Source organism: Bos grunniens, chromosome 1 (assembly GCF_055505025.1).
Source record: "Bos grunniens cultivar Pamir isolate PY7600 chromosome 1, Bosgru_T2T1.0, whole genome shotgun sequence".
In the NCBI taxonomy this organism is placed as follows: domain Eukaryota; kingdom Metazoa; phylum Chordata; class Mammalia; order Artiodactyla; family Bovidae; genus Bos; species Bos grunniens.
In genome coordinates, this window is record NC_141165.1 from 134,501,471 (window position 1) to 134,517,903 (window position 16,433).

Below are 16,433 nucleotides of genomic sequence, written 5' to 3' on the forward strand. Positions count from 1 at the left end.
TACTTCATTTTGAAATTGTATATGTGTGTATGTGTGTATCACACATACAAAATATTAAAAATATTTAGTCTTCTTGATTTTCTTGCCTAGAGTTACACTAATGAAATGAGCACTGTGTTAAATATAAATATATTAATTATAGGGTTATGCATATTCACACAAAAATTTAAAACACCTTAGTTATCATCATATGTAATTTCATCAATGTGTGCATCCTATCTATCTATCTATCATCTATATACCTACATATCTACCCAGCCATCCATCCTAGATGAAAGCAGAGCAGAAAATGAAATATCTAAGCCAAACCAAAGCAATGGTCATTACTAGGCAGTGAAACATGGCTGTTTTTTCTTTTCATAGTTTTTAAGAACTGTAATTTTTTTAAAATGAGGATACAATCTCAAAATATTTTTTAATGACATCATATGCTTGTACTACTTCTGAAAATTTAACTTGGTAAGAAGAGTTGGGAAAAAATTTGTCAATACATAGCAAAAATCACAAAAGTGTTAGTAAAGTTTATGCAGTAATTACACTTCTAAGAATTTACACCAAGAAAATAGTCTGAAAACACATAAAAAATGAATATACATTATTTGAATATTGGAGAAATAGAGGTAATTTAAAGGCCCAGAAATAATGTGCTCAAGTCATTACATACATTTATATGTATTTGATAAATATAAGTATCTATTTAACATATATAAACACACATTTAAAACTATACATCTATTTATATGCAAATATATTCAGAAAATACATAATAATATGCACTAGCTGCAATCATTCTAGTTGGGAAATTATATATGCGATATTATAATTATTCAGAAGGAGACAAGGAAGGAAGGAAGTGAAATTGAATTCCCAGATTAACAGCTGAGAGACACTTGGACAAGTGAAAAACTTTGATACTTCATTTGTTCTAAGTACAAAGGAATGAGGAAGTGGAGAGGAGGAATAAATTAAACCTCAAGGCAATATCAATGCTTAACAGAGTACAAATAGGGTAGACGATTGTGCTTATCCACCTTCCCACCAGCTGGAACTCTGAGAAGTCAAAATGCAATTGATATATCCAAACTGCTGGCCCACTAAAAGCCAAGGTAGATTTTACCTGGCCCTGGAATGAGAAATGAATAAACACAATCCCTGTGATGAAATAAGGGAAAGAAATCACCTATAACAAACAACAGAAAAGTCTATTGTCTATTACCAAATGCAGAAGTAATTGCAGGAAACTCTTTAGAACTCCATTAGAATGCAAGGAAAAAACACATCTCAAAAACAGGAGGGTATTAAGAGAAAATTTATTGAGTCAAAAACAATAGCTTAAGGTTAAAATGGAATAAAAATATACTCCAATTCACAAAAAGGAAAAATGCAATTGCAGAATAAAAATTCATTTTACAGATGCAAAAACATGAAAATCTCACCTTATATATAGTAAGAAATGAAGGAGAAAAGATATTTAAATTATGAAGGTAAACATAGATATGGGATAGAAAATAAAGATTCAAATTAAAAATCATTATTCCCTTGGCAGGTAGGGAGGAAATGAGGAGAGAGGGGGTAGCAGTTAAAACAATTAAGGAAATAACTTCACACCAGGGTATACAAACTGAAAAAGGTTCACCAGTATCTGGAGAAATATCCTAAAGATATTAAGGCAGAAAATCCAGGTTGCAGATAGAAGAATGAATTTACGATGACTTCATATTTGTCTTCCAAAATAATACATCAGACATATAAAAGTGTAATAAATGAAGACTATAAGTACAAAAGTTTGTGGCCCAATAATTTTATATTTTTCCTAAAGTACACCACCCAAAGTTGACTAAGTAAAGTTCCTGACATCATCACTATTAAATAAGTGAGAGCTTTATTGAAGACAAAATCCACAGAAACTCACAGTAAAAAAAAAAAAAAAAAGTGAGCATAGAAACAAGTTAGATACCAATGTAAGTGTAAACAGTGTAAAACTCAGTAAAACATAAATGCAATATCAGAAATTATTCTTATTCAAATGTTTAACAAGAATGTTTAGTATAAGTCAATATATACTAATAAGATGGTTCCTCTTTCCATGGAATTCTGTAGGCAAGAAAATTGGAGTAGGAAGCCTTCTCTTGAGGGGATCTTCTTGACCCAGGGACTGAATGTGGGTCTCCTGCAATGCAGGAAAATTCTTTACTGTGTGAGCCCCAGGGAAGCCTCAATGTATACTAATATAAGATGGAAATTTAGGTTAAAAGGGGTATAGATAAAGTGGTACGAAAATTCCTTAACTGGGGGATTCAGAATATGTCAATTTAAAAAATGTTAATAAATAGATAAGTATGGGTTTTAAAAAATATCGATTACCTTAACAGTTAACCATTATACTATGTAAAACAATAGACATAACTCTCTACACACTAAAACATATGAAATGTGTATATATACAAAAGATACAAAGAAAATGAAAAATATAGAAAGTAGAAAGCACAAAATGATAAACTTACACAAAACAAAGTATTGTAACTGTAATAACGTCTTCCTGTTAAAAAAAATCAGCTTCATAAAAAAGAAACTTAGCTACAAAATAAAGAAGTGCACTGCTGCTGCTGCTGCTAAGTCGCTTCAGTCGTGTTCGACTCTGTGTGACCCCATAGACGGCAGCCCACCAGGCTCCCCCGTCCCTGGGATTCTCCAGGCAAGAACACTGGAGTGGGTTGCCATTTCCTTCTCCAATGCATCAAAGTGAAAAGTGAAAGTGAAGTTGCTCAGTCATGTCTGACCCTCAGGGACCCCATGGACTGCAGCCTACGAGGCTCCTCCATCCATGGGATTTTCCAGGCAAGAGTACTGGAGTGGGGTGCCATTGCCTTCTCCAAAGAAGTGCACAGGAAATTTTAAATAAATGGATAGGTAGGTATATTCTACATAAGTAAAATAAAGACAAACTAGGTTGATATATTAGATGCAATCATGGCTCCAATACCTCACTGTTTCCTGAATCTATGCCATTCAGCTTGTAACTCTGAGGTATTCTCCCATCATAAGTGGGATGACTTGCCCCAATTTTTGATATGGGTACAAGTATTACAGCTTGTAATATTGGAAAATAGGGCCTTGGTGATGTAATGCAAACAGATGCTGAAGTGGGCTTGCACGTTAGAGCTGGGCATCCCACATTTCTGCCATCACAGTGAGAATATCCCAGGTCTGGCCTGCTAGAAAAGGAGAGACAGGTGTAAAAGAGCTAAGTTGTATTAGTCTCCCTAGTTGATTGACACCCAATTAAAAGCCAAACACACCAGCAAACCCAACAAAGAAGAGCACTGCCTATACAATTCCCACCTGAATCCATAAATGTAGCAGCTACATTACATTAACCACCACCGAGGGTCTGTGTTTTTCGTTTTGTTTTGTTTAGCTTTTTTGTGACATTGTATAGTCAATTTGGGGCTTCCCAGGTGGTGCTAGTGGTAAAGAACCTGCTTGCCGATGCAGGAGACATAAGACAGGCTGGTTCAATCCCTGGGTTGGTAAGATCCAAGGGAGGAGGGCATGGCAACCACTCCAGTATTCTTGCCTGGAGAATTCCATGGACAGCGGGCCTGGCGGGCTACCGTCCATAAGGTTGTAAGAGCCAGAAACAACTGAAGCAACTCAACGTGTAAGCACACATAGTCAATTTCATTCATAATATTAATATCAGATAAAGTAAAACAAAACTTTTCAAATGATACAAAAAAGTCAAACTAGTGTACTGTAAAGCTCTTAAAGAATATCAAACTGACTCAACTCTGGTAGATTATAGAAAAAGAAAAAAATAATAAAGTTCTAGAAATCAAATATTTAACAGTTCAGTTCAGTTGCTCAGTCGTGTCCGACTCTTTGCGACCCCATGGACTGCAGCACGCCAGGCTTCCCTGTCTATCACCAATTCCTGGAGCTTGCTTAAACTCATGTCCATGGAGTCATTGATACCATCCAACCATCTCATCCTCTGTCATCCCCTTCTCCTGCCTTCAGTCTTTCCCAGCATCAGGGTCTTTTCCAATGAGTCAGTTCTTCACATCAGGTGGCCAAAGTATTGGAGTTTCGGCTTCAGTGTCCTGTTCCATGGACAGAGGAGCCTTGGTGGGCTACCGCCCATGGGGTTGCAAAGAGTCAGACACGACTGAGCGACTAACACATTTTGTGTGTGAATGAGACAAACAAGAGCTGAGAAAATTCATTAACACTATAACTGCTCTACATGAAGTGCAAATGGGAGCCCTTCAAGTTGAAATGAAAGAGTGTTATACAATAACTTGAAATCATATAAAATGTAAAATTTTCTGGTAAAGGTGAATTATGAACAAATATAAAAAATACTATTGAAATTTTGATTTGTAACTCCACTTTTTATTTTCCATAGGATTTAAAAGACAAATGCATAGAAATAATTACAAATCTATGTCAATGGGTATGCAATATGTAAAGATATAACATAAAATGAGTGAAGTAGAGCTTAATGGAGTAGAGTATTTTAACTGAGAGTTTTTACTGAAGTCTTTATTACCATTATTGGAGCTAAATTAGTATCAATTTAAGATAGACTGTCATAACTTCAGATGTTATACATAATCCCTGTGATAAATACAATATATAGAATATACAGCAAAAAAAGATAGAGAGATCAAAATGTGTCAGCACAAAACAATCAACTAAAAACAAAGGAAGACATGATACTTCAAACCCATTTGGATGGCTACTATTAAAAAAGAAAAACAGGAAATAATTGTTGACAAGAATGTAGAGAAATTGGAACTTGTGTGCACTGCTGAAAGCTGCAGCTGCTGTGTTCATTGCAGCATTATTCACAAAAGCCCAAAGGTGGAAGCAACCCAAGTGTCCAGTAAAGGGGAATGGATAAACAAAACCTGGGGTATATATCCAGTGGAATATTATGCAGCCTTTAAAAGGAAGGAAAATCTTATACATGAAACAACATGGAATAACTTTAAATATGTTATATTACATGAAATAAGATAGTCACAAAAATATTAATATAAATGCTATATGATTCATTAAAATGAGGTACCTAAGGAGTCAAATTTATCAAGGCATAAAGTAGAACAAGGGTTGCCAAGGGCTGGGAAAAAAGTGGTAAATGTGGAGTTGATGGGGTGCAGATTTTCAGTTTGGGAAGATGAAAATGTTCTAGAGATGGGTGATGGTGATGGTGGCACAACAGTGTGAACGCACTTAATAACACTGAACTATACACTTAAAATGGGAATTTTTAATATATGTCTTACCAAAATAGAAAAGGCTTCCCTGGTATCTCAGATAGTAAAGAATCTGTCTCCAATGTAGGAGACCTGGGTTTGACCCCTAGGTTGGGAAGATTCCCTGGAGAAGGAAATGGCAACCCATTCCAGTATTCTTGCCTGGGAAATACCATAGACAGAGGAGCCTGGAGGGCTACATTGGGGTCAATGAAGCCCAATAGGGTCACAGTGAGTGACCTACCATGGGGTTATAATGAGCTGGACATGACTATGTGACCACATACACACACACACACACACACAACAATAAAACAAAAAAAAACATCTTACAGAATCCAATTCCCATCATTATATTATGGATATCTGATTCCACACTTACTTTACCTCTGTAAACAGCTAGAACACTTGACAAAATATATGAAGAAAAAGTTTACACATTGGACAACAAAAAGCACACAGCTATGGTATCTTTACAAAGGTAAACAAATGATTTGAACCCTATATCTAATACCTTTCTACCTGGAGGCAGTTTCCAGACTTCAGTGCAGGAGGGTTGAACCCAACAAAACATGGCGGTTTTGCCAAGTTGGGGACAAAGACTGAAGTTTGAAAAAGTTGAATCTACTAGAATTTGTATCACAGCGTACCACAAAGGAGGGAGCTATGCAGCGGCAGAGCTCCAAACTCTGAGAGGAGTCCCTTCGAATCCACTGCTGAAGACAAACTGGTGCCTGCGTAGGGTGAAACTCCAAAAGAGCTGTCAGCTCAGCAACCTCGAAGGCCACGGCCTGCTGGGAGGCACTGCAGTTCTGACCAGCCAGGGTAGAGAAAACTCAATGAACGTCACAGGCATTCAAGAGAGACTCTAGAAGGGTCAGACTTTACGGCAATGGAGCTAAACTAGCTCTAGAGTGAAAAAGAACTAAGGCCCATCCTTTCTCCTCATTCTCTCAGCTCTGCTTGCTTTGATTTGGCTTCATTCTCTGGCAGACAACACGTGTGAAATATTGAGAGACAATATTAACAATCTTGAGGTAAGCAAAGATTTTTCAGATATGATACAGTAAGCACAAAACATAAAGATAATAAATTGGAAACTGCCATAGTGAAAAATGTCTGCTCCTAAAAAGACACTGATAAGAATCTGAATGTTCAGGTTTGCAAAATGTACATATGAAAAAGTACCATATCCCAAATACATATGTGTATGTATGTGTGTGTGTGTATATATATATATATATATAATATAATATATATATTATGTGTATATGTTTTATGTGTGTATACACACATGTGCTGTGTATGCTCAGTCACTCAGTCATATTGGACTTTTTGCAACCCCATGATCTGTAGCTTGCCAGGCTCCTCTGTCCATGGAATTTTCCAGGCAGGAATCCTGAAGTGGGTTGCCATTTTCTACTCTAGGGGATCTTCCCTACCCAAGGATCGAAACTGCACCTCTTATGTCTCCTGCATTGGCAGGCAGATTCTTTACCACTGCACTGCCGAGGAAGCCCTGTATACACATATACAGTCATGTCCAACTCTTTGCGACCGCATGGACTGTAGCCCACCAGGCTCCTCCATCCATGGGATCTTCCAGGCAAGAATAATGGAGTGGGTTGGCATTTCCTTCTCCAGTACACTTATACATATATGTAAAATTAAAAAGTTACTTTCAAAAAAATGACAAAAGAATTGAAGGCACTTCACAAGAGAGTTGTCTAATGGCCACTAGGCTCAAAACTGATGGTCAACATCATTAGTTGTCAAAGGTAATGGGTTTTTAAATATAATAATTACTACAATAATTATTTGATTTGAGTTAGATAAAAACATTCCGTTTAAAAGTAAAATTATGTGAACTAGAAGAAGAATACAATTAATGTATACATATACCATCTCAGATCGAGGAGTGACTTTTTAGCATTAAAAAAAGGAAGAAACCATAAAGTATCAGACCAACAGATTTCACAGCAGGTGAATTTAAAACTTCTGTACATAAACACTAAGGGTTTCCCTGGTGATTCAGTGGTAAAGAATCCACCTGCCAATGTAGGAGATTCACGTTTGATCCCTGGGTCGGGAAGATCCCCTGGAGAAGAAAATGGCAACCCACTGCAGTATTCTTGCCTGGAAAACCCCAGGCTATAGTTTGTGGGGTCACAAAAGAGTTGGACATGACTTAGCAACTAAACAACAACAACAACACAAACACTATAAACTAGCCAAATGACAAAAAAAAAAACTTAGGACAATATTTTCAATACAAAGTAGAAGAGGAATTAATATACCTAAAGAACTATTAATGAAGAAAAAGAATGCCCCAAGTGAACACCAAGTGATGACTATAAAGACATTTTACAAAATTAAATATTCAAACATAAATGTATCAAAATGTGCTCAATATTCTTAATAACTAGTAAAGATTAATTAAAATAATATCATTGTATCATTTTTACCATTATACCATGACCATTAACACTGATACATATCACATCATTTTTAAAGTGGTTATTTAGGAATAAACTAAATACATGGCAGAGTCTATAAATTATGATGTATCGATAGTAATGCAGCAAGTAAGAAATCTATATAGTCTATAAATATACACATATAGTCCTAATTTTAGCTATAATACATAGTATATATGCAGTAAACTCTAACTCATATTTGTTCACATACACACATATTTACTGTATTAGAACTGGTAGGAAATAGACCACTATCATAATTGTAGTTTGTGGTGATGGTAATATTCGATATTTTTGTCTATCTTTTTATATTTTCTCTGTGTTTCTCCCTCCTGAATTTTAATATTTTCTCAATGTTTTAAATCTAACATACTTTTTGTTATAAGGAGTGTTATAAGGAGGAGAAATGGTTTAAATAGACTTGAATTGATTTAAAAAAATGATAACAAATAATGTTATTGGCTGAAAGATAAAGATATTTAGAACAGAAAAATAAGTATTGATGTTGTTTGAAAATTTAACAAATTGAGGTTCTTGGGACTGGTCTAAATTACTCTGATTAGAAATTCAGTAGCAAGAGCACAATACTGGATTTCATTATCAAATATGTAGAAAGATAATGACTCTAGCAATAATCTCAACAGAGCAGTGCACTGAGAAAGAAGTGTGAAAATCTTCCTAGATTTAAAATTATACAAGCAGTAAACTTTTAAAAAAAATCAAAGACATATGACATCAGGAACAATGATTCTAGGCTGCTCAGCTCTAACTGAAGTATATTTCCATTATAGTTGCAATGGTTGTGAAGAAGAGAACAAGGAGATCCAAACCAACAAGAGTTCAGAGGTGTGAACAGCACCTTGGACATGGATGACTGAGACCCAAATGTCTTTAATTTCTTTCAAACTTCTCTTGTGAATTTGAGCAAATGTTTTTCTGCTCTCATTTCTAGGCCTTGGTTTCTTTAAATGGAAGGAGTTGAAATAAATGGTCCCCTATGACTTCTATTATTCTAATATTCTTTGATTTCAAACCCACTTACACACAAATTAGTCTGTCTTGCTACTTTAAGCACTGACAAAAGGAATAACAGAGAGTCCTCAAAATCCAGTCATAAAAAATTACCAATCCTAACACACTCTATAAAGATTTACTTCTTCCTCTGATAATCCTCTGAAATCCACATTCATCCCAAAGAGCCTGCATGAAAACCTCCTTCCTTCCCTTTCTTCATTTCTAAAAGAAAAATGTACTTCCTTCTCTTTCTTCATTTCTAAAAGCAAAATTGTATTTGTTAACAGCAATAACATCAATAATATTAATGATGGTTTATGGTTATTTAGCAATCACTCCCGGAGAAGGCAATGGCATCCCACTCCAGTACTCTTGCCTGGAAAATCCCATGGATGGAGGAGCCTGGAAGGCTGCACTCCATGGGGTCACAGACAGTTGGACACTGAGTGACTTCACTTTCACTTTTCACTTTGATGCATTGGAGAAGGAAATGGCAACCCACTCCAGTGTTCTTGCCTGGAGAATCCCAGGGACGGGGGAGCCTGGTGGGCTGCCGTCTATGGGGTCGCACAGAGTCAGACATGACTGAAGTGACTTCACTTAGCAATCACTCCATGCCAGGCACTGTACTGTTTTATATTTGCTACCTTTTTCCTCAAGAAAGTGAAATTTTAAAAGATTAAATAACCTGAAAATACATTTATTTAGCATGTAATAAGAAATCAAGATATTCAATCAGTAACTTTTCAACTGTGCAAATATTTGAAAAGCTGTTGAAAATACACTGACAGTTGACCAAACAAGCAAAATATAGTAAGTGACTGATAAGACTTTGATCAGGAATTCTTCGTTTAAAAAAAAAAAAAAAAGGAATTCTTAAGCATGAGTTTAAAAATGGGTATAAAAAATGACAAGGAGAGTTTATTCAAATGTGGTTTCTTGAGCCATGCCCAGAGATTCTGATTGGAAGGTACATCTACATTTTTAAAGGCACAACTCAGGGAATTCTGATATACGTAGTACATACAAGTCTACCATAATGTACATGGGTAGATACAGAGTGAGGTCCTATAGCTGGAAATCAATCTTAGAGAATTAAAGAGAAAATGCACCTGGAAGAAAACAGTGGATTACTCTAACCTAATTTATATTGCTTTAGAATTGACCAAATCACTCATTTATGTTATCTCCTTTGAGCCTGAAAATGCACTGAAATGGTATTATAAATTTTACTTCAAAAAAAAAAAAAATTTTTACTTCCACTTAAAAATGAAGAAACTGATGCTCAGGGAGGTTAAATGATTTGGCCTGGGAGAACAGACACCAGACTTGAATCTGCATCTTTTAACTGTAAATCCCAGCTTCTTTCATAACACCCTTAAAGAAACTTTGGTACAATAAATTACAAAGTTGTTTGTGGACATTTGATGTTAGTAAATCAATAGAAATAGATTACTAGTCACATCAGAAAGATTTTTATAAAGTTTAGAGAAAAATAATGATGACTTTGTTGAGTCTGTGGGCTCAGAATTCCATGGCTTTTGGAATGACTATTGCCCTATAGATAGTCCACTCAGTAAGGTTCTACAAATATACTCTTACTACTAAAAGTGTGGTCTGCATACATATGAGCATCAACTGGGAGTGAATTAAAATTGCAGAATCTTGGGCTTCACCCTCCATCCTGTGAAGAAGAATCTGCATTTTAAACACAATGCCCAGGAGTCCAGAAGTCCAGGGCTGTAAGCTCTATCACCTTAACAAAAATGACTCCATCTCTCCAAATCTCATTTTCCTCACCTGTGAAATGAGAAAGATGAACTAATCTATCTTTAACATCTCTTCTATTAGTTACTTACTGGAGCATAGGAGTTGACAAACTATGGCCTGTGGGCTAAATCTGACCAGCAAGCTAAGAATGATTTTACAATTTTAAAAAATTAAAAAAAAAAAGAATATTTTGTGACATGAAAATTTTGGTAATTCAGCTTTTAGTGTCCATTGTGCATATGTGCTCAGTCACTTCAGTCGTGTTCAACTCTTTGTGACCCCATGGACTATAGCCTGCCAGACTCCTCTGTCCATGGGATTCTCCAGGCAAGAATACTGGAGTGGGTTGCCATGCTCTCCTCCCAGGGGATCTTCCCAACCCAGGGATCAAAACTGTGCCTTCTGCCTCTCCTGCATTGCAGGCAAATTCTTTGCCCACTGAGCCACTTGGGAAGCCCTTAGTGTCCATCAATACATTTAAATTAGAACACAGCCAGACTCATTGGTTTATGAACTGTCTATGGCTATTTTCATGCCATGATAGCAGAGTTGAAAGGATGTAATCAAGACTGTAGGGCCCTCAAAGCCTAAAACATTCACTCTCTGGCCCTTTACAGAAATATTTGCTGACACTTGCTATATTAATAATGGTAACAGCCACAACCACCATTTCAGCAGATATTAGGACTCAAAAGTATACTAAGAACACATATGCATATAATTTAAATATATATGCATATACATATATATTTGTATATACAGTAGTTTGTTCAGCTACTTCTCTACTTCTATTGATTCTATTTAAAAGTTTTGAAATGATCTGACTAATCCCAGTTTTTCAGGATGTTTTTCCATTTCTGAAGGCAGATGTAATTATTCTCATGTTGAGTGTAAGAAATGCTTCTGAAAAATATATTTCAGAACCTCTAGTGGAGAAGGGAAGAGCATGTATAATTTTAATAAAAACATATTTATCTGAAATAAATTACTGAAATTTCAACAAAATACCCTAGGTAGGCAAGAACTTATGTAAAATGAGAGAACACTTGCATGGGTTAAGTATGATTCTAATACTCAGCCAATCTTTTAATTTTTCTTATTTTTTATTTATTGTTATTAATATCTAAAACGTCTGATATCTTATTTCTGTCAACGGAGCCAGAAACACACTTTATAATCATATCTGTGTTTTATCAATTGAGAACAACTTCCTATCTACTAATCAAAGCAACAAATTGAGAAAGTCTACCATAATATTGATGTAGAATGATGTCAACTATGATATAACACAAAGGATAGGAGTCTATACTTTAGAATTCTTTCAAATTAAGGTACCACTACTGTACATTGTGGCTCAGCTGGCTCTCCTGCAATTAGGGAGACCTGGGTTCGATCCCTGGGTAGGGAAGATCCCCTGAGGAAGGGAAAGATTACCCACTCCAGTATTCTGGCCTAGAGAATTCCACGGACTGTATAGTCCACGAGGTCACAAAGACTCGGACATGAGTGACTTTCACTTTCACATTCACTGTACATTACAAAACCATAAAATACCTATCAAAAGAATTCCAAGTAAGTAAAATATAAATGATGAACTGTATATTATTACCATTCAAAGTCTGTATTTGAATATAGAACAAACATTTCCAGAATTTATTTTTAAGCTCACATATACAATTGAAAAGAAACAAGAAATAATTTGAATTTTTAGTTGATATTTTAAGGTTATTCAAGTATGCATTCAAGAAATTTTTAAAAAGATTTTAAAACAAAGGAAATGGCCTTCTTTTGGAAAATCTCTACAGAAAACTATTCATTATGATTGTAAAATTGCTACTTATTATCATAAAGTAGAACAAGAAGTTCTACTGAACTATTTATCACCATAAAGTAGTAAATGATATTACTTAAATTAGTAAATTTTATTACCGTAAGCCAGTAAACCAGGACAATTTCAATATTATTATCATAAACTTGTTCTGGTTTCTGTTTTGTTGTAAAGTGATAGGACAAAGCAAAACATTGTAGAATATGTTTCTATTGTTTCTTTTGCAACTGACAATTTACCTATGAAAAAGTTGTCCTCAAAAGTAGGGTTATTTAAACAAACAAACAAAAAAAAACCCAAGATGTTTATTAAGCCATGATTTCCAATACTGAAGAAAATTCCCTAGCACTAAATTATTCTAAATTTCTCGTGAATATTTGTATTTGTTCTATTTATATCTCCTTGAAAAAAAATTTCTAGTAAATAAAATAAAATACAGAACATACAATGTACCAAACACATACACACACAAATGTTCATAATAATCTGTTTGCACATGAATACCCATAATTACAGTATATTTTTATACCATAATGTTATATCATTCTTTATCCAAGAATTCAAACCATACTGAATATTTAATACATATTTTAATATAAATCATATTATCAGTTCTTACCAGATCTTGCCCAGCACATCAAACAGAGAAAAATGTATACTCTCATTTGGAATCTGATAAAAGTAAAAGAAGCACTCAGATTCACCAAAAAAGAAATTCTAAAATTCATTATGGTTTCTCTTTGGTAGGACTGTCACAGTCTGGTAGGTTTTAATGTTAAAGGTTTTATCCTTGGCTTTTGCTCCTCCCTGTTTGTTGAAAAGGTGAGGCAGTTCGTTTTCTCCCATTTAGCTTGTACTTGTGAGAAGGTTTTATAAGTTAAACACTGTAATAAGTCACAAACATTCAGCTACACGAGGTGAATTTAAGGGAAAGAAAAAGATAATTATATCTTTCTTTATTCCTCTTAACCTCAGGATTTCAGAAATGGTTGGGAAGAAGATGTTTGTTGAAACCTTAAAGCAAATGTGATGTTAGAAAACGCTAGAAATAAAGAGAGTCAGAAAAAGTTGTGGTTTATGTTCATTCTGATTACAAACTAAGTTGTCTTTATAACCATGAAATCAATAATAAAATTCATATCCACCAAGATTCCTTTTTATATATATGTCATTTTGCAACCCAAACTCAGTGGCTATTTTAAAATTGAAAATGCTAGCCTGTCTCTTGAGATCTACTATTTGAAGATTTTAAAAATATTTTTGTTTTTAACATAGCAGACATTTTAAAATTATTACAAGATTTCAACTATGTACTTCATTTTTCCCTTATTTTCCTTCTAACAATGGATGTTGTAGGCAAGGAAAAGAGAGAATCGCTATTCTCTATGTACGTGCATTGTAAGTTCAAAAATTAAATTTGTTTGGAAATACAAGTCTCTGTAAACTTCAAAAGATACTTTAAGAACAGACCTGTTTAATTCACATCAGTCAGTACAAACTATGCTGAGGTCTGGGGAGGTGCTTCAGAGGAACCACAAACAAAATGAGGTATTCATTTAAAAATCATGAAAAATGTAACTGCTGCTGAGATGTCATCATTATTTTGACCTATTCGGTCTCTGGGAATTTTATGTGAGACTTCAGTTTTAAAAGGGTGCCAACATGATAATTTGGAGACCAACAAATAATCATTTAGCTGTAACAAGTGTACCTTTCTAACAAAGATATAAGCAAACTACATGTTTTCAGAATGTGGGAAGAAAGATAAATGTCATACATTTAAGAGAAACTCTAAACAAGTTTAGAGTCAAATTAACAGATAAGTCTTTCTTCACATATCGTTTTCCTTTTGCTCTGTGCTTTTGCTGTCACACTTAAATATGAATCCTGCACATTATTTTCATCTTAACCATCCTAAAGAGCTCATATTGAAAATACCAAGTTGGCATTTAGGACAAAACAATTCATGGAAAAATTTCAAAATATAAAATTGTGCTTCATTTTCATACATTTCACTTACTGTAAATTGTGAGAAAGTTGAGACCATTAATGTCCACTGCATCAAATAGCAAAACTAGTGGGAAGATAAAATATTATATAAAAGGAGTATATTTTACTAAGATAATATATATGTACTAATTAGTCTCCTTGTATTTAAAAGAATGATTTTAAGATCTGCCAGACATGTATACAGTATAAATAATACTATAAGAGTGAAAATGAGGATGATGATGAAGAAGATAAAAAATTGATGAAGCCCTATACACCAAGTAAGTTTCTAGGCATGTTATAGTTAGTTATAGAAGGAAGATAGTTGAGTAGACTTATTGAGATGAAGGAGTCATTTTTTTGTCAGAATATATTTTGGGACAAAAAGTTGTGTAATTTAGCAATATGTGTCAAAATGCTTAATGTCCTCACCCTTTGGTTCTATAATTAAATATCCCAGATACTTTGCCAAAAAAGTACAATCATACCCATGCACAAAGATATATGAGCCAGGAAGTTCATCTCAGCATATTTATAATAGCCAAAAAAAGTGGAAACAACACAAATGCTGACCAGTAGAGGATTCATCTAATTATATATATTGTGTTGCTGTTTGTTTAGTTGCTAAATTGTGTGGACTCTTTGTAATCCCATAAACTGTAACCCACCAGGATCCTCTGTCCATGGGATTTCCCAGGCAAGAATACTGAAGTGGGTTGCCACTTCCTTCCCCAGGGTATCTTCCCAACCCAGGGAGAGAACCTATGTCTCCTGCATTGGCAGGTGGGTTCTTTATTGCTGAGCTACTTTTATATATTAATACATACTGTGAATTAAAATTAATGATGCAGAGAAATCAATATTTATTGGTGTAGAAAGCTTTCATTACATGGTTTTGGGGTGATCAGTTCAGTCACTCAGTCATGTCCAACTCTTTGCAACCCCATAGAATACGGCAAAAAAGGCTTCCCTGTCCATCACCAACCCTTGGAGATTGCTCATACTGATGTCCATCGAGTCAATGATGCCATCCAACCATCTCATCCTCTGTCATCCCCTTCTCCTCCTGCCTTCCATCTTTCCCAGCATCAAGGTCTTTTCCAAAGAGTCAGTTCTTCAAGTCAGGTGGCCAAAGTGTTGGAGCTTCAGCATCAATCCTTCCCATGAATATTCAGGACTGATTTCTTTAGGATTGACTGGTTGGATCTTCTTGCTGTCCAAGTGACTCTCAAGAGTCTTCTCCAACACCACAGTTCAAAAGCATCAGTTCTTCAGTGCTCAGCTTTCTTTATGGTTAAACATTTCCCTCATAGCTCAGTTGGTAAACAATCTGCCTGCAATGCAGGAGACCCTGGTTCAATTCCTGGGTTGGGAAGATCTGCTGAAGAAGGGATAGACTACCCACTCCAGTATTTTTGGGCTTCCCTTGTGGCTCAGCTGGTAAAGAATCCACCTGCAATGTGGAAGACCTGGGTTCGATCCCTGGATTGGAAAGATCCCTTGGAGAAGGGGAAGGCTACCTACTCCAGTATTCTGGCCTGGAGAATTCCATGGACTGTATAGTCCATGGGGTCACAAAGAGTTGGACACGACTGAGTGACTTTCACTTTCACTCACATCCATACATGACTACTGCAAAAACCATAGCCTTGACTATATGGACCTCTGTCAGCAAAGTAATGTCTCTGCTTTTAAATATGCTGTCTAGGCTTGTCAGCCTTTCTCCAAGGAACAAGCGTCTTTTAATTTCATGGCTGCAGTCACCATCTGCAGTGATTTGGAGCCCAAGAAAATAAAGTTGGTCACTGTTTCCATTGTTTCCCCATCTATTTGCTATGAAGTGATGGGATCGCATGCCATGATCTTAGTTTCCTGAATGTTGAGTTTAAAGCCAGCTTTTTCCCTCTCCTCTTTTACTTTCATCAAGAGGCTCTTTAGTTCCTCTTCACTTTCTGCCATAAGGGTAGTGTCATCTGCATATGTGAGGTCATTGATATTTCTCCCACCAATCTTGATTACAGCTTTTGCTTCATCAAGCATGGCATTTTGCACGATGTACTCTGCATATAAGTTAAACAAGCAAGGTGACAATAT

At 35.4% G+C, this 16,433-nt stretch overlaps 1 protein-coding gene across 1 annotated transcript in view; it reads right to left on the reverse strand.

Annotated features, from left to right (window-relative positions):
* LIPI (lipase I) overlaps positions 1 to 16,433 on the reverse strand; it is an 83,088-nt gene that overhangs the window by 61,234 nt on the left and 5,421 nt on the right. The window lies entirely within an intron of this gene.